This window comes from Vicia villosa, linkage group LG2 (genome assembly GCF_029867415.1).
Source record: "Vicia villosa cultivar HV-30 ecotype Madison, WI linkage group LG2, Vvil1.0, whole genome shotgun sequence".
Lineage (NCBI taxonomy): Eukaryota > Viridiplantae > Streptophyta > Magnoliopsida > Fabales > Fabaceae > Vicia > Vicia villosa.
This window is the reverse complement of record NC_081181.1, coordinates 127,380,300-127,400,097: the sequence shown is the minus strand read 5'-3', so window position 1 is coordinate 127,400,097 and position 19,798 is coordinate 127,380,300.

Here is a 19,798-nt window from a genome sequence, read left to right as displayed (position 1 = left end):
GAGGGTGAAACCCCATACAAACTTGAACCTGTAGATGATATGAAAATCACATACAAGCCCTTGTATGATCAATTCAAGTATGGACACTCCCATGATATTAGGCTCACATCACATGCTAAAAGCTTTCACATTACACACACTAAGAAGTATGTGACACATACTAAAAAATATCATGTTGCTCAAACTAAGGAATATCATGATGTACCTCCTGTTAATTATCATGCTAAACCCAAGTTCAATCAGAACTTGAGGAGAACTAACAAGAAAGGACCCAAGAAAATGTGGGTACCTAAGGAGAAGATAATTTCTGTTGCAGATATCCTTGGCAGGAAAGAAGACACAGCAAAACATGTCATGGTACCTGGACTCTGGGTGCTCGCGGCACATGACGGGAAAAAGGTCTATGTTCCAAGACCTGGTGCTTAAATTTGCTGGAGAAGTTAAGTTTGGAGGGAATCAGAAGGGCAAGATCGTCGTCTCTGGAACCATAAGCATTGGTAACTCTCCTTCCATAACTAATGTACTTCTAGTAGATGGATTAGCTCATAACTTATTGTCCATAAGTCAATTAAGTAACAATGGTTGTGACATAATCTTCAATCAAAAGTCTTGCAAAGCTGTAAGTCAGGAGGATGGCTCAATCCTATTTACAAGCAAGAGAAAGAACAACATTTACAAGACTGATCTTTAAGATCTTAAGAATCAGAAGGTAACTTGTCTTATGTCTGTTAATGAAGAGCAATGGTTCTGGCACAGAAGATTAGGTCATGCTAGTTTGAGAAAGATTTCTCAGATTAACAAACTTAATCTGGTAAGAGGACTCCCTAATCTGAAATATAAATCAGATGCTCTTTGCGAAGCAAGTCAGAAAAGGAAGTTTTCCAAACCTGCATTCAAGTATAAGAATGTCGTTACTTCCTCTAGGCTGCTAGAACTTCTGCACATTGATCTGTTTGGCCCAGTCAAAATAGCATCTGTCAGAGGGAAGAAATATAGATTAGTCATCGTAGATGATTATAGCAGATGGACATGGGTAAAGTTCTTGAAACACAAGGATGAGTCACATACAGTGTTCTTCGACTTCTACACTCAGATCCAATCTGAGAAAGAGTGTAAAATCATAAAGGTCAGAAGTGATCATGGTGGCGAATTTGAGAACAGATTATTTGAGATTTATTTCAAAGAAAATGGTATTGCCTATGATTTCTCTTGCCCTAGAACTCCACAGCAAAATGGAGTTGTAGAGCGAAAGAATAGGACTCTACAAGAAATGGCCAAAACCATGATCAACAAAACCAATATGGCTAAACATTTCTAGGCAAAAGCAATTAACACTGCATGTTATATTCAGAATAGAATCTCCATAAGACCCATTCTTAATAAGACTCCTTATGAATTGTGGAAGAACAGAAAGCCCAATATTTCTTATTTCCATCCATTTGGATGTGTGTGTTATATTCTGAACACTAAAGATCATCTGCATAAGTTTGATTCTAAGGCACAGAAGTGTTTCCTTCTTGGATATTCTGAACGCTCAAAAGGCTACAGAGTATACAATACTAAAACATTGATTGTTGAAGAATCAATCAATATCATATTTGATGCTAAGCTTGGTCTTGAAAAGCCAAAGCAGTTTGAGAATTTTGCAGATATTGAAATCTCTAACTCAGATTCTGAAGAACCCAAAAGCAAAGTGTCAGAAGATCAAGTTGCTGCTTCATTAGAGAATCTCATAATTTTTGAAGAGCCAACTATCAGAAGATCTTCTAGACTCAACTCTGCTCACTCAGAAGATGTTATCATTGGGAAGAAAGAAGATCTTATCAGAACAAGGGCATTCCTTAAGAACAATGCAGAATGTCAATTTGGTATAGTATCTCTTATTGAGCCAACTTCTGTTGATCAAGCTCAGGAGGATGCTGACTGGATAATTGCCATGCAAGAAGAACTCAATCAGTTTACAAGGAATGACATATGGGATCTTGTTCCAAGACCAAAAGGATTCAACATCATTGGAACTAAGTGGGTCTTCAGAAACAAGCTAAGCGAAAAAGGAGAAGTTGTCAGAAACAAAGCCAGACTGGTTGCTCAGGGCTATAGTCAGCAAGAAGGTATTGACTATACTGAAACCTTTGCACCAGTGGCCAGGTTAGAATCTATTCGCTTATTAATTTCTTTTGCCACTCAACATAACATCACTCTGTATCAGATGGATGTTAAGAGTGCCTTCTTAAATGGTTATATAGATGAGGAAGTATATGTCCACTAACCTCCTGGTTTTGAAGACTCTAAGTCTCCAGAACATGTTTTCAAATTAAAGAAATCATTATATGGCCTGAAGCAAGCTCCTAGAGCTTGGTATGAAAGATTAAGTTCTTTCCTTCTAGATAATGGTTTCACTAGAGGACAAGTGGATACTGTTAGAACAAGATTTGTTCTGATCAATATTCTTAGTTTTGATGATAACAAGTATATGAATTTTGTATGAGATAATGTGGTACTCTAATACTATGCAATTTCCGTTTCAGGAATTATATAAAGAGTATGCACAAAATCAGCGCAAGAAGCACTGACTCAGAAGGTTCAGCATGCAACATCAGAACATGGTCTGACAAGACATCAGAAGATGGTCAAGCAGAATCAGAACATGGGTCTATGGAAGCATCAGAAGAACTTGAGATCAGAAGCAGAAGCACTGAAGTTCTCATGGTATCACGCTCAGAAGCACTTCAAGGTCAGAAGACAAGAAGATGCTCTGCACCAAGCTGTTTGACTCTGATGACATTCAAACGTTGTTTACACAAACATCAGATAAGAAGCAAGTACTAGACTGGTAGGCTACGCTGACTGACAAAAGGAACGTTAGAAGCTATTAAAGGCAACGTCAGTAGACACGGCGGAAACAAGGTCGAGGTAGTTGACAAAAGAGTGAAACATTAAATGCAATGCTGTACGGAATACGCAAAGCATTAAATGCTCCCAACGGTCATCTTCTCAAGTGCCTATAAATATGAAGTTCTGATGAGAAGCTAAATACAACACTTGCGCACTATCCAGAAACGTTGTCAAATTCAAAAGCTCTCAAACTTCATCATCAAGCTCACTACATTGCTGTTGTAATATCTTAGTGAGATTTAAGCTTAAACTTAAGAGAAAATCACAGTTGTGATAATAGCTTTATAAGAAGCATTGTAACTCTTAAAAGAATTTGTTTACATTAATTTGTAAGTTCTAGAGTGATCAGGTTGTTGATCAGTATACTCTAGCAAGTCTTAAAAGTTGTCTAAGCAGTTTGTTCCTAGAGTGATCAGGTTGTGATCAGGATACTCTAGAAGACTTAGCAGTTGGCTAAGTGGAAAACCATTGTAATCAAGTGTTATTAGTGGATTAAATCCTCAGGTGAGGTAAATCACTCCAAGGGGGTGGACTAGAGTAGTTTAGTTAACAACGAACCAGGATAAAAATCATTGTGCAAATAGTTTTTATCTTACTAGTTTTTAAAGCTACACTTATTCAAACCCACCCCTTTCTAAGTGTTTTTCTATCCTTCAGATACTACTCTCTTTTGTAAAATCTTTAAAAAGGATATTTTAATTTGCCAAATATATGTTGATGATATTATCTTTGGAACCTCTAATGCTACACTTGGAAAGGAGTTTGCTAAGTTTATGCAGGCTGAATTTGAAATGAGCATGATGGGAGAACTCAAGTACTTCCTTGGGATCCAGATCAATCAAACTTCTGATGGAATCTATGTTCATCAAACCAAGTATGTGAAAGAACTTCTGAAGAAGTTTAATCTTTCAGAAAGCAAAGAAGCAAAAACTCTTATGCATCCAACGCGTGTTCTAGGTAAGGATGAGGTAAGTAAGAAGGTAGATCAGAAGCTCTACAGAGGTATGATTGGATCTTTTCTATATCTTACTGCTTCTAGACCTGATATTTTATTCAGTGTTTGTCTGTGTGCAAGATTCCAATCAGATCCTAGAGAATCTCACTTAACAGTTGTTAAGAGAATTCTGAGGTATCTGAAAGGTACTACTGATGTTAGTTTAGTCTACAGAAGATCTGAAGAATACAACTTAGTAGGATTCTGTGATGCTGATTATGCTGGAGATAGAGTTGAAAGGAAAAGTACTTCTGGAAGTTGTCAATTTCTTGGAAGTCACCTGAACTCCTAGTACAGCAAGAAGCAAGCTACAATTGCCCTCTCTACAAGAGAAGTAGAATATGTTGCTGCTGCTGGATGTAGTACACAGATGCTCTGGATGAAGAGTCAGCTAGAAGATTATCAGATATATGAGAGTAACATTCCTATCTTCTGTGATAATACTTCTGCTATTTGTTTATCTAAGAATCCAATCTTACATTCCAAAGCTAAACATATTGAGATCAAACATCATTGCATTAGGGACTATGTTCAGAAGGGTGTTCTATCTTTAAACTTTGTGGATACAGACCATCAATGGGCTGATATCTTTACAAAACCCTAGCTGAAGATAGGTTTAAGTTCATTATGAAGAATATCAATATGGATTTATGCCCAGAGTGAAAGGATGAGAAGTTCTGATATATGGATTATATTTGAAATGATCATTTATTTCTTTTATAAGAAGTTCTGATTGTTGATCAGTTAGATATTCTGATTCTGTTATTGCTAACATTTAATATGTCTAAGTTGATTCAGAATCTCTTTTAAAGCAAAACATCTGTCACCAGCTATTCCAGAAGATGAACACATGTTCACTCTAATTGGACAAGCATGCGTGCAGTTGATGAGACGCCGCCCTAGGTAACTGTGCAAATCATTTCAAATATCACGGTTTACCCTAACGTCACTGAACGTTAAATGCATTTGATTTTCTGCATTCTGTAACTGTGCATTCTCATAATTTAATTGCATTTGTTTTTCAAATCTGTGTCTATTTAAACTGCCCTCATCATATCATTTTCTCTTTTCACGCATTCATTCTCTCTCTTGTGTATGCATTTCTGCAATCTCTTTGCTCTCTTCTTAAACCCTAAAAAGAAACCCAGAAATCTCAGTAAAGTGTCAATGGCTGCTTTTTCATCTCAAAATGCTGGTTCTTCGTCTCAACAACAACAACAACAATAACTCATTCCTAAGGTCACATGTTCTATTCCTCTGGATCAATTGGAAGTTATCTGTGAACTGATGGTGGATGTTGATAATCTGGAACAACATCAAATTCATATCAAAGATAACCTGGTATTTCAAGGATGGTCGTCTCTGTTCCTTGAATTCTGGGGACCAGTCTATCCAGACCTAGTGAAGGAGTTCTGGATTCATGCTTTTGTTATCCCTAAAGCCATTGTTTCGTTTGTTCATGGAAGATTCTTACCCATCACTGAAAACACATTGAGAATGATGTTTGATTTGATGATCATTGAAGGTGAGACTGAAGCAACTCCAAGAACGGATTAGGATGCAATTTACGCTGAAATCTTTACTGATGGAAAGAAATCAACAAGAGTTAAGGATCTGAAGAACATATACGAGATACGGACAAAGATACTTCTAGGTTGTTTCTACCACAGGAAATCAACTAGTTCTTCTGACTTCGTCAACAGAGACCAACAATACATCCTGTATTACCTTGGTACAAAAAAGAAGGTGGATATTCCTTACATCATTTTCAATCATATGTGGAATGTTGTTAAGGATTCTAGAGATGAAAATAGAATGAAGCATAAGAGGAACGTTATTCCTTTTGGGAGGATCATCACCAATCTTCTGGTTCAAACCAAGATGGTTGAAGAGTTGGAAAAAGCTAGAGTAATCAAAGACCCTTACACTATCATTGGGAGTACTTTGAATGCTCTTACTTTGAGGAAAATGGGTCTAATTCAAGCCATTGGTACTGCTCCTCAACCAGATCCAAATATCAGAAATAGAAGAGGTCCAGTTCTTGCTGATTTTGAGATGTTCTTTCTCAATGAACAACCAGAAATTAAGGTTCATTACCTTAATATTCTTAAACAAGATGGTTTGGCGGATGCTCCTATTGGGACAAGCAAGCTGCAACTTCCGACTTCCAAGGATGGAGAGTTAGAAGTCTTTCCAAAAGCTGCTTCTCAAAAAGAACGAAGAACAAAGCAAAAGCTAGATCTTCCTTCTATCAGTGAGGAGAAGAGAAAGCTCTTGAAGAGAAGAAAGAAGCTGGGGTTGAAAAGGAGAATCAAAATAAAGAAGATGTTGTTGAACAGAAGAAGTCTGAGAAAGATGATACTCCCTCCGTCTCATAATAAGTGTCTCATTTGCACTTTTTTCATGTCTCAAAATAAATGTCCCTTTAGAAAACCAATGCAACATTTATTATTTTTTTCCACTACTATACCCCTATTTATTAACTTTCACGTTTTTCAACTACTCTACTACCTTTAAGAAATAAGGGTAATTTAGTAAATGATATTAACTTTATCATCAAAACCAACACATCCAATCATTTTCTTAAGAACCGCGCAAAACTCAAATTGGACACTTATTATGAGACGGAGGGAGTAAGAAAGAAGAGAAGGTTATTGAAAAGAAAAGAAAAAGGATGATGAGAAGGATGTGGAGAAGAAGAAAAAGAAGAAAGATAAGAAGAAGAAAAAGAAAGAAGCAGAAAAGAAAGTTGTGGAGAAGGAAAAGGTGCCAGAAGAAGAAGAGAAAACATCAGAAGAAAGAAAGAAGGAAGCGCTCAAAGGAAAACAGAAGATGGTGCCTCAGAAGAAGAGGAAGGCTGTAGGAGATGAATCTGAGAGGCATCTCAAGAAGAGATCTTCAGGTATTCACATTTCTGAACCTGATTCTGTATCTATTTTGAATTTAAAATTTGTACCAACAGAAGTTCCCCCCATCTCTCAACCAGAAAAAGCCTTATCACCTCCAACCACAAAAGTTCTCACCCTCCTCCTTCACCCAAGACAAACCTTGTTTCTAACCATCCTATTTCTGACCCTATACTAGATATCTTACCCCTTCAAACCCTCTTTCCTCCTCACACCTCTATCTCTCTTTCTCAACCTCCTCCTCATTTCAACTCCCCTCCTGTAGTCAATCCTGAGGTCAATGATACTGCTGCTTCTGAATCTTTTGATGAAGATTCCTTTAACAACCTCTTGCGTGATTGTAACTACAAACCTAAACCTCGTCCTGAACCCGCTTTTGTTGATCTGGATTCTGAGAATGAAGCAAAATCATTGCTTTCTCTTGATAGAGAACCTGAACCCTACTTCATTCTAAACCCAGATTCTTCTTTCACCCAATTCAAAACCCCTAACCCTGAACTATCTGTTGGTGTAAGTTTTGAAGTTCTAAAGCAAAAGGTACAGACAGAACTAGAAGCCTTGAAGGTTGCACATAATGCCAGGACGGATTATGTTGCTACTAGGAGTCTTTGGAGAGCTTTCAGAAGGGAGATAAATTCTGACTTTCTGAAGCTTTAGAAAGCTTGTGAAGCAGAAGCTCCTGGTCCTTCTGGTTTTCTAAGGGATTTTGAAGACAACTACTTCTTTCCTATCAGGAGCTGGATATCTCTTGAGTAAAAGGAATTGGTTGATGAGCTTGAAGAAGTTCATCCTCTTGCTATGGTCGTGTGGAAGCCTCATTATCATGTTTTGACTGGAGACTTTCAGTCCATATTCAACTGGATAAGGGAGAATCCCTCTGATAAAGCACCAAGTATGGTATATCCAGAAGTTGAATATCCATCAGAACTGGTTGCTCCAACACCTCCTCAGAATTTGGCTGACATTCTTCTGGCTCTTGAGAATCCAGATGTTGCTATCCCTTCTCCTGTGTATGCTGAAGATGCTTCTGAATCAGAAGCTGATGCTGAGAATCAAGATGCTGAGAATCATCCTGCTGAGCAATCTCTTATTAAGGAAAATCAAGCTGATGTTCTTATGGTCGATGTTGATGTGGATAATCCTCCTCTTATGGACAATAGCTTTGAAGCTTCTTCTGCTGGACCTTTTGTCTTGATAAACACCATGAAGGCTCTTCAACAGAATCAAGCTGATCTAGCTTCTCGTCTGGACAAGCATGAGGATACTCACAATGAGTTCAGATCTTTCATGAAGACGCAAACAGAAGACACTACTGAGATTAAAACCCTTCTGGCCCTCTTAGCTTCTAAGCTTGGCTAGTCGTAGTCTGTCTTGGTCTTAGTTGTTTTCTTGTTTTTATGCATCTGTTTCTTGCATCTGCTTCTATCTCGCTTGTACTTCTGATATATTTTGTTGATCAATGAAATCATTATCTTCTTCACTTTATGTGTCTTTTATCATCTGAATCTTTTAATGCTTTTTGATGTTATGACAAAAAGGGGGAGAAACATGATAATTGATTTGGTTTATTATATCAGTTGCTGGGATTAAGTCTCAACATTTCCTAACATTATTTGCAGGTTCTATGTCTTTGAGATTTTTTGCAAGATTGAAGATATTTTGAAAAAGCTCAACATGAGAAGCAAATACATGGGGAAAAGCAATTCTATAAAGAAGCATGTTCTTGGAAAATTGAAGCAAGCTTAGTGTTGTGAAGCTTCAAGATCAGAAGCAAGAATAATGTTCTGATATTCTCTTTATAGAATATGCTCTGATACATTTTCTTCTCTTGAATGCTCTGATACATGTTCTTTCTTAAGAATGTTCTGATACATTCATGCTCTGATATTTTCGTCTAGTATGCTCTGATACATTTCAGGATGTAAAGATGCTCTGATGATGCTCTGATACAGTCAAGAATGTTCTGATATGATCAAGCATGCTATTACAAAGAAGAAATTCAAAGCTCTGAAGCTATCCTATGGAAGCAAGAAGCAGAAGCTCTGAATATTCTGAAGTTCTAGGCAAAGTGAACGTCTCTGCTGAAATGGAAAAATACTCAGAGAAGTCTTTTATTTATAAATTCTTCTAGTATTTATTTCAGGGGGGGATTTTTAATCTCAGGGGGAGACATATTCACACACTCTGATTATATGCTTATGCTATATTTGTGTAATTATCTTTTGTCATCTGTTATTCTGATTGCAAATTCATATCAAATATATATGTTTTTGTCATCATCAAAAAGGGGGAGATTGTTAGAACAAGATTTGTTCTGATCAATATTCTTATTTTGATGATAACAATATATATGAATTTTGTATAAGACAATGTGGTACTTTAATCCTTTGCATTTTCCATTTCAGAAAATATATAAAGAGTATGCACAATTCAGCGCTCAGAAGCATTGACTCAAAAGGTTCAAGATTGCAACATCAGAACATGCTCTCGCAAGACATCAGAAGATGGTCAAGCAGAATCAGAACATGGTCTATGAAGCATCAGAAGAATATGAAGTCAGAAGCATAAGCACTGAAGTTCTTATGGTATCACGCTCAAGCTCTTCAAGGTCAGAAGACAAGAAGATGCTCTGCACCAAGTTGTGACTCTGATTATTCAAACGTTGTATTCACAAATATGAGATCAGAAGCTAGTACTAGATGGCAGGCTATTAAGTCTAATCTCTGACTGACAAAAGGAACGTTAGAAGCTACAAAAGGCAAAGTCAGTAAAAGCAGGAAAAGCATGACTCGAGGTAGTTGACAAAACAGTGAAAACATTAAATGCAAAGCTGTACTATTCACGCAATGCATTAAATGCAACCCAACGGTCATCTTCTCAAACGCCTATAAATATGAAGTTTTGATCAGAAGCAGCTAACCAACTCTTGCAAAAATACTAAAACGCTGTTCAAATCAAAGCTCACGAACTTCATCTTCAACCTCACAAACTCTTGCAATATTTAGTGAGTGTTAAGCTTAGAACTTAAGAGAAATATCACAGTTGTGATTATAGCTTGATAAGAGGCAATTCATACTCTTGTAAACTTTATTTTACATTGATTGTAAAAGGTTCCTAGAGTGATCAGTGAGATCGGTAGACTCTAGAAGACTTAGAAGTTTCTAAGTGGTAATTTCCAAGAGTGATCAAGTTGTGATCAGTATACTCTAAAAGACTTAGAGGGTATCTAAGTGGAAAACCATTGTAATCAGATTGATTAGTGGATTAAATCCTCAGTTGAGGTAAATCACTCTAAGGGGGTGGACTGGAGTAGTTTCGTTAACAACGAACCAGGATAAAAATAATTGTGTTCATTGTTTTTATCTTAAGAGTTTTTAAAGTCACACTTATTCAAACCCCCCTTTCTAAGTGTTTTCCTATCCTTCACCCTTTACTAAGGTGTCTTGTAATCAATTCCTTGGATTGTTTTATCTGTTCTTTAGTAGAGAGACCTTTGCTAGATTAAGAACTTCCTGATTCAGTGCTTTTGAATTCACAAATTTCCTCTTTTAACGCTTCATCAGTCTACACATAAGATGTTCCAACATTGTCTTTGACATCCATCTTCTCTTCAGTAACTGAATCATTAATTATTACACTTGTGAGTTCCATTGTAACTCTTTTTCTAAATTAAAATACTCTATAAACTCTGTCATGTGCAGATTAACCCAGAAATATCCCTTCATCTTTTATGAAATCTTTTTTTAGTCAAGATATACTCAAAGATATGAAAATATTTGACTGAGGGCTTCCTTCGTTTCCATAACTCATAGAGAGTGGTTGAAGTACCTCATCTCAAAGTCATCCTATTATGAATATAACATGCAGTATTCATAGCTTCAGCCTAAAACTCCAGTGGCAATTGCTTAGCATGGATCACAACTCTAGCTGATTTCGGTATTGCTCTAGTCTCATGATCAATAATTCCATCTTGATGAGAAGAGAATTCATAAATAATACCTTCATAATCACAAAATTCAGAGAATTTTATATCCTCAAACTCTTTGTCATGGCAACTTCTAACTTTGATAATCACACCATTTTCCTCCTCTTGAATACTGTGACATAAATCTTCAAAGACTTTAAAGGTGTCTGACTTTTCTTTAAGAAATCTCATCCATGTATAACAAGAAAAATCATCTATAACCATATAGATATACCTATATCCACCTAAGATTTCTATCTGCATTTGTCCCATTAAGCCCATATGAAGAAGTTCTAGCACTTTGGAAGTAGTATGATGCTGCAACAATGGGTGTGACATCATGGTTTGCTTTTTAGTTTCACAATCATCAAGACTTTCCCTTCTTTAATTTTGAGTTTTGGAATTCATTTAATGGCTCATCTAGATATTATTTCCTTCATTCTTCTGAGATAAAAGTGTCAAAGTTTCCGGTGTCATAGCCTCACTTCATCCTGATTGATTGTTGAACATGTGGAAGAATAAGTAATTATTTGAGATTCCCACAAGTAACAGTTGTCTTTAGACCTTATGTCCTTCATAAAAACAACATCTTTCTCATCTTTTACTAAACATTCTGATTTGGAGAGATTGACCAACAACCCTTGATCACATAGATGGCTAATGCTAATAAGATTAGCATACAATTCTTTCACAAGAAGTACATATTCTAAATTCGGATAATCAACACACATCAATTTTCCTATCAATCACCAAATTTGACAGCACCTGTAGGGTGACATTTGATATCAACTAACAACTTGTGAACCCCTATCATATGTCTAGAGTAACTAATGTCAAAGTACCCATCTTCTATATTTGAGGCTCTTAAGGAGGTATAAGCTATAAAATTAACATCTCTTTATTTAACACTTCTCTTTTTGATAACTTGATCAACCATAGAATGAGCTGAAGATTTTTGATCTCCAAACAATTTTCAACAAAAAGGCTTAACATGACCATACTCACCACAATAATGACATCTCCAACTTGAAGAGTTGGAATTTGTTGGAGTTTCATTAAGTCTTCCAATATGTTGGAACATGTGGTTGGACATGTTGATCAATCTTTTATTTTGAGCAGGAAGACACTTTTCTACATATCTTTTATGTTGTTGGTTATCAACTGAACGATTAATCTTTGTATCTTCAACTTCTTCCATCATATTTTCTCCATTTTTCATCCTTTTTAGAGAGTTTGCCAGTTTGTCAAGCTTGAAAGTTAAGAAATTTACCTCACTTTAAAGATGAGAAACAGTACATAGAAGCTTCTTCTTTTCATTCTCCAATCCACCTATGATCTTTCTTTGCTCTTCTTCTGTCTTGAGATTTTTTTCACACTTGTCACAAGTATCCTTGTAGGACACATTTAGATCTTTATAGAGATCATTCTCATCACAAGATTCTACTTCATCTTCCCATCTTCCATAAAGAGCCATCATCAGTTTGGCAGTTTCAATTTTAGACTTATCTTTTTTAGCTTATTAAGAAAAGTGGGTCATTTTTGTCTAATATGACCAAAATCTTCACACTCATATCATTGGACATCTTTGATTTGATTGGACTTTTCTTCATGTATGGTATTATTCTGAGCATCATTATTATTCCTAGTGTCAGATGAGATGTTCTTGACATCTGGTCTTCCTCTCCTATCCATTCTCTTCATAATTCTATTGAATTACTTCCCAAGTAACATAATGGTATTGGACAGTCTTTCCTCAATATCTAGACCAGCTTGACCAATTTCATCATCAACATTGGATACAAAAGCTATGCTCTTGTTCTTTTTCTCAGACTTGTCACTAATATCCAATTCAAAAGTTTGAAGTAAGTCAACAAGTTCATCAACCCTCATAGTGCTGATACCATGAGCTTTTTCAATAGTTGTCACCTTCATGTCAAATTTCCTAGGTAGAGACCTAAGAATTTTTCTTACAAGCTTTTCTTCTGACATCTTTTCTCCCAAGGCACTAGATGCATTTTCTATTTCAAGAATCTTCATATGATATTCCTGGATAGTCTCACCATCATTCATCTTCAAATTTTTAAATTTAGAAGTGAGAAGCTAAAGTCTAGACATCTTCACTTTAGATGTGCCTTCATGAGTTTGTTCTGAGGATTTCCCAAGCACCCTTGGCTACAATACATGTATTACTCAACCTAAAAACATTCTTGTCTACTCCGTTAAATAGAGCATTCAAAGTCTTGGAGTTTCTAAGAACTAATTTATCATCCTCATTCGAACAATCTTCTTCCGGTTTTAAGGACATATTCCCCTCTTTGTCCTTTTCAACAGGATGCTCCCATCCTTTCAAAACAGCCTTCCAAGCCTTGTTGTCCATGGATTTCAGAAAAGTCACCATTCTGACCTTCCACCAATCACAATTTGAACCATCTAATAGAGGTGGTCTGTTGTTGTATCCTCATTCCTTATCCATAGTACCAGAAAATATTCTCTTTGGAGCCCACCCAATAAACAGAACAAGGTGCCTTCTCTAATACCAATTGAAATTCTAGCACTTGCAGTACTGATGTCAATACTGATATCCCAACATAAACACAATGTCTAGACAGATGTTATGACATCATCTGCTCACAAAAAAATTGCTAAAACAGAAGATTATGCATAAAGTAACTTGCATACAAATAAACAACACAATCAATTGTTAACCCAATTCGGTACACTGGGGGCTACCAAGTCAGGAAAGAAATCCACTATAATAGTATTAGTTCAAAGCCTAAACAATCTCAGTTTACAACTTATCACCTAATCACTATGTTATACCCCAAAATTTGCTCGCATCTTTTTCAAAAAGAAGGCAACAGACTTCTGTCTAAAAATTGGGAGTTTCATATAATCTTGAATTTTATTTCATAAATGTCCTGATTTTATGAATACTCGATTTTTAGAATATTTCTTATACGGTATTTTGGTTCGCTGTTGAATTTATTCTTACACAAACGCCAAGTACTGTTTATCACTTCACACACGCTATTTATTTGAGATTTATTTGCAGATAAATAGTACTGACGCAATTGGTACATAATTAAATTTTGCAGGCGCAGAGTCCGGGGATTCAGACTGTACTGGTGACAAGTAAATTATTATTAGTTTTTGTTTCCCACTAATTTTTGTACTATACTATTGTTTTCAAATCTTTTCCTTTCTTTTCAAATCTCTTTCTTTCAAATCAAATCCCAACTTTATTCCATACATCTCTCTTTTCAAACCCTACCATACACTTTCTTTCAAATCCTACTACCACTCAAATTTTCTTTTTTTGTACGGTATCACTTCATTCCCCAACGTCTCTATCCTTCTTTTCACTCTATAAATACCCCTCATTTTTTCCATAAATTCTCACATCAAATTTCACTCATTTCTCAAACTTCTACCTCATAATTATTTTCTCTTCTTCCCCGGCAAAAATGGCAAAGTGGATGGATACGTTTTTTCTTATGGTCATCATTGTTTTGGTGGTGATTATGTCCTTTTTATGTCTGCATAGTCCTGAAAAATGCGGACCTGGGTTGCTTACACTCCCTTTCATCTATATGTTGTTATTTATAGCATGGGTTTTTTAATCGTCATTTTTAAAGTTTGTCGTATCTTTCGCTTTCAAATAATGTACCGTTTATTTTATTTGTCGTAATGTTCATTATATTATGTAATATTTGTACTGTCAGTATTAAATGTCGTACTATCTGTCGTACTGTCGTTTAATTATTAAGATAATATTATGTGTGTTTTCTGCTAGTTAAATGTTTATTTTTCTGTGCATTAAATATTTTTCAAGGTTTTTATCGGTAATTTCGTTCGCGTACAGTATATTCTATTTATTTATTATGTTTGTGTTTTTTTTAACAACTCAGGTATATAAATTTTCACCATTAACACAACAAAAAACAAAAAGAAAAAATTAACTTTAACTGTTGAATTTTCACTTTAACTGTTACGTTAATGCCCGGACAGCCAGTTGACAGTCAAACCCGCTGACAACACGATTCTCCGTGTTTTGTACCATCAATCAAGTCAATCTTTTTGCATTTCAAAAATTCCAAGATTTTTGTTCTAGAAGTCTTCTGATAATCACATGATCAGCAGAGACTCAACACTGCAGAAAAATCAGGTACGCTTAACTGTCTTCTACACAAACAGTCCCTAACTAGGGTTTTTGTTTTTTTCAGGAGAACAAGTTTTTTGAGACCTCAAGTGGATTTCATGGACCTCCATATGTCTCAAAGTACCACCAGACAAATTTTCAAACTTCAATTCGCTCAGACGCTCAATCAGCAGCTCAAACAGTCAACAGACGACCAGTTTGACCGAAAAGTCAACAGACAGTCAAAAATGAATTTTTTTGTCAACATCCATATTTTGTCAAAAGATTCATCATTTGATCAATGGTTGATCATAATTCATCAAGAAAAGATCAGAAATCAACAAAACCCTAAGTTTCAAAATTAGGGTTTTCTCCTAAAAAGTCAACTGAACTTTCACCGGCCATAACTCTCTCCCCGTTCATTCAAAAAATTACAACCAAAGCTTGTTTTGAAGGAAATTCAATTATCTTTCAAATTCAATTGATCCCATGGTCATTGGATTTACCATTTGAAAAATATGAGCCAGGACATTACAGGTCATTTTCAAAGTCAACAAAAAGTGGTTTTTTGTCAAAGGCCATAACATCAAGATAACTTCTCCAAATGCAAAAAAGTTTCCAAAGTAGCTTGTAGAGGACATCTTGAGGTTTCTAAAAAGTACAAGAACTCCTTCATATGATCAAAATTGAGGGAGACATGCCTTGTTGAAGTTGGCTATTTTTTGGGAAAATGCATGAAACCAACATTGATCAAAAATGTTTTTCTTCCAAAAGAGGCCAAGCATTCATGATCCAAACATGTTTCTAATGATACTAAAGGGCTCCCATGATCAACATTAGGCCCATGACATTTTTGTTTCTTTTTAATTTAATTTTATTACATTTAAAATTAAATTAAGAAAGAAATGGTTCAAGACAATTATCCAAGGCTCTTGTCCTTAGCATGAGTCACCAAGGTGGCTTAATTTCTGCAACAAAGAGATGGTACAGCAGGCCTAGAGCAAGAGGTTGAAGAAAAATGAAGCCATAGTCAAAAATTCAAAGCTTTATATATTAAAAAAATCAAAAAATCAAAAGCCATCAATAATTGTTAGCTTAAGATTTAAGCACTCTTGTTGCTCATATAATGCTTAGCATACTTCAGTAGGAAGAGAGACACAAATTCAGAGCCAATCCTATGCTTGTATCATACTTGTAGCAACTTGAAAATTTCAAAGAAATTCAAATTTCGAATTCTGAGTTTAAGCTAGTTTCAATCCAAACTAAACACTCAAACACGATCATTAAACATCACTGAACCTATCCAAATCAATTTCAAGCTTTAAAATACCTCAGAATCAAGCTCAAAAGCTCACGGTTTGTTCAAACCAAAACTCATAAAAATATAATCATACATGCATATTTAACACGATGTAATCATATATTTGAGTTTGTTTTCATGTTCTGATCGTTTCTGGAAACTTAATTGGTGTTTGGACACCTGTACGAGGAATCGCCATTTTAGGGTTCTTGAGTTCAAAATTAGGGATTTACGATTTAGGCAAAATTACAGGTTCTAAGTGGTACCATTGAATTCGTATCAACTAGACGAATCAAACCATGACCTCGCGCCAAATTTCTTTTGTGTCTAACCCCTATTCGTGTTGAACAGGTATAATAGATCGAAGCTTTTTACAGCTCTCTGTAAAAGAGCGGTGTAAAAGAGGTGATCTGAGGAAGAAGACGAGACGTGGCCCCTTCCTATTGGATGGAGGGCGCGCGCGTTTTGTTTTAAATTAACTTGTGATCCAGTGCTTTGCAGGTATATTTGTGCCATGCGCCTTCGCTCCAATCACCATCAGATTTGCTCAGCCATCCATCCAATGCATATGATGCGCTAGTCCATGCTATAGACTTACGAGCCAACCACACCTGATCAAATGTTTTTATTTTTCATTTCATTTAATTTTCCTTGTAAAATTATTTAAAAATAGTTTTAAAAATCAAAAAAATATGAAAAAAATATTTTTAGTTTGATAAAATAATATATTATTTTTTGATACAAAAATATTTTATTTTTCTTAATAATTGAAATATTTTGTTTAATTAATTAGATAATATTTATATATTTATCTTTTAATTATTTCTAACCTATCAAAAAATCAGAAAAAAATATTTTCTTTTTTTTTAAATCAAGTTTATATATATTAAACTAATTTTGTACATATTTAGAATATCTTTCTCTTTAAGTTTAAATTATTTGTATAATTATTTGCATAATTATATATTGATTAACTTAATAATTTCAAAAAAAAACAATTTCAAAAATCACAAAAAAAATTAAAGTTATTTTAAATTAATTAACACACATCTTGGACATATTTTAGACTTAATTTTTTAGGTTTAAATTTTATTTCTAATTCTTGACATTTTAATTAAATTAATTATGCATTAATTTTAATTAAAATCAATCATCCAAAAATCCAAAAATATTTCCCCTTTATCTTATTGCAATTTGAATTCATAGATAAGTGTATAGGTTGTCAAAATTCATGTAAATAGTGTAGTTTACATTTCCCTCACAATCGATGTAATAGCGTAGATTTACTTTCCGCATTTTACATTCCCGCACTTTAATTTCTGTACATATAAAACTGCGTGTATGTCAAGAACAAAAACTGAAGCGCTAGATCACTAATCTCAAAGACAAATATATCTGAAAATAAAACACAATCACACTTGCACCTCTTAGGGTAATCCCTCCGTTACTCTTTCCAAAATCAATTCTACTGTTTCAAATGCAATTCAAATAATTTCTTTCTGTATCCAGTCAAAGAAAATTTTCTAAAAGAAAATAGGAAAGGACCTTATGAACTTAGGGTAGATCTCCTAATTGCTTGCTCAAATCAAACAAAACAACAAATGTTTCACATATCACTGTTTTTCAAAACAAAACTTTCAAAAAAGACAACATTTTGTATATATCCAAACAAGGATCATTACGAAGTTAAAGATCTTTTTTCAAAACATCTTTCGAAAGATAAAACACTTTGTATACATCCGCACAAGGATCATTGCAAAGTTAATTTACAAAGGTATTTTAAAACCACATACAAGCATTTCAAAGCAAGACAAATGATTCAAACAAGTGAGCTAAGCAATTAAGAGCCCATGGATAACCATGGATACAAAGGGGTGCTAATACCTTCCCTTTGTATAACCTACCCCCGAACCCAAAATCTCTTAAAGGTCTTTTTCTGTTTCTTTTATAAACCTTTCCTTAATTGGATAAAATAAAAGTCGGTGGCGACTCTCTGATTTTCACAACTCAAAAATAAAAGAAGAGTCAGTTCGTATCTCACGAGAAAAACCGAGGACGACACACTACTTCTATGCAATTTCTACCTAGGAACCTCCTAAATATGTGAACCCTCTCCCACTTCCCACTATCATCTCAGTGATAAAAACAGTCACAATCCTAGCAATTGTACCAAAGAACCAAATAGAATATTACACTTCCAATAAACAATAATTGGTCTTGCTTAAAAGCTTCAACCAAGAACAATACTCAACTCTTTTTCTTAAAAGCTTCAAGAGTGAGAATAATCAGTCTACCTCAATGTATCAGAAGATATACGAGTGACACACAAACAAAAACACTAAAACCTTAAAAGACTCCTGAAACCTAAACCCCCTATTTTGCACCCACGATTTCTTTGTTGTGAATGCTTACTTTTCTACATTTAGTAAGTACTTATTTAAAGACTCTTGCAGTATGGGCTTGGACTCTTGAATCAAATCCAATCTTTTCTTTTTCAATCAGCTGCAAGATCTTCAGAAAAAACAGAAACAAATCAAATCAAATCCAAGTTTCCTAAAAAAGTCTCAAAGGTTCTTTTTATGAAACCAGATCAATTTTGCATTGTCCCTAAAATATCCTTGATTGGTTGCGCCTATACGAGCACTTGAATATTCTAGAATCTCATATTTTTCAATCAAATCTTCAAGGATTAAAACTAGTTTGTATTGTCATGATGTTCTGGTGTAACATGTCACAACATCTGGCAATACATTTGTCAAAACTCATGACAGTATAACCTGTCATGACAGTTGGTCAAGATGTTACAACATCTTGCTCAACATCAGATAAGAACCATAGGCACACTTAGCGAGAAAAGGTGGTAAAGAAGACTTCATGGACAAAACTTTAAGGTTAAGAAATAGATCTCGCTAAGCTAAAACAAAGGCAGGCCCGGCCCTAACCAGGTGCAGGCTGTGCTACTGCACTGGGCCTCACAATCTTGGGGGCCCAATATTTAATATTACTATTAACAAATTATATATATATATATATAAAATAAAATATTAAAAGATATAGTAGATGAAACGGTACACGTCTCTTTTTTTTTCTATTATCGACTCTCCTCTTCCCCTTCTCTGTAAAACAACACAACACAGTAACGATAAAAAAAAACGAAACGCTGTTAACACACCACACCACCAATCCACCGCGGCACCTACCGAAACTCTTCACCGTAGTGAGTGAAACACCGCACTGTAACAAAACGTTGCATCGAAACACTTCACCGTGACGAAACGGCAAAACGCAAACGCACCACCACCGTTGGGGTATGTTTTTTTTCTTCTCTTTATTTCTTTTAAGTTCTGGTATGGTATGTATTATTAATTATTGTAAAACTAAATGAATATATGCCTCCAAGGATAGGATTTTAGTTGTTTTGTTTCAATAGGGTTGTTGGTATACTATGTTGAGTGTTGTTAATTGTTATTTCTTAATTGATTTTCATAATTATTGTAAAACTTAATTGATTTTGTTGTTATACTGTGCAGTATTTTTGAATTGGGTATTTTTGGTTGTATTGTTGTGATTCAAGTTTTGTTCTAATTTTCTAAAAGATTCC